The sequence below is a fragment of the Octopus sinensis genome, linkage group LG4 (assembly GCF_006345805.1).
Source record: "Octopus sinensis linkage group LG4, ASM634580v1, whole genome shotgun sequence".
Lineage (NCBI taxonomy): Eukaryota > Metazoa > Mollusca > Cephalopoda > Octopoda > Octopodidae > Octopus > Octopus sinensis.
In genome coordinates this window covers 92,797,253-92,798,204 of record NC_043000.1, presented here as the reverse complement: position 1 = coordinate 92,798,204, position 952 = coordinate 92,797,253, and positions in this window count along the sequence as shown.

Below are 952 nucleotides of genomic sequence, written 5' to 3'. Positions count from 1 at the left end.
GAGCTTATGATTGTGAGATTGTGAGTTTGATTCCCGGACCGGGCTGCATGTTGCGTTCTTGAGCAAGACAATTTATTTCACATCGCTCCAGTTCACTCAGCTGTAGAAATGAGTTGAGACATCACTGGTGTCAAGTTGTATCGGCCCTTGCCTTTCCCTTGGATAGCTTCAGTGGTGTGGAGAGGGGAGGCTGGTATGCATGGGTGACTGATGGCCTTCCATAAATAACCTTGCTCGGACTTGTGCCTCAGAGGGTAACTTTCTAGATGCAATCCCATGGTCATTCATTACCGAAGGGGGTCTCAACAACAACAACAACAACAATAATAATAATAATAATAATAATAATAATAATAATTATTATTATTATTATTATTATTATTATTATTATTATTATTATTATTATATTATTATTATTATTATATTATTATTATTATTATTATTATTATTTATAGGCAGCAAGCTGGCAGATCTGTCAGTATACTGTGCAAAATGTTTAGCTGCATTTCAGCCATGTTCATATTCTGCATTCAAACTCCATTGAGGTTGACTTCGTCTTTCATCTTTTGGGATCGATAAAATAAGTACCAGAGAAGCACTGGAATGCTATCAAAGTGACACTGAGATACAAATATGCAAAGCCCAATATATTCATCATGACAAACTGTCTGATACAGGTACACCAGCATATGCATCACAACCATATGTGCATGACATGGTGATCTCATATCAAGATAAACAGTACATGACCTTGCAGGCGGAACCCAGTTACAATCTTCTTCAGTTTGAGTGCCCCACCCTTCTCAAGAAGTCCTTGAATAAAGTTTGTCTAATGATGATGAATAAAACACCCACGTTTCCAAAAGTGAATTATGCAAACCCCAAAAACTTCCTCTCAATACATGGTTATGATGCTCCCCCACCACTACCTCTGCAGAGATGCACATATCAT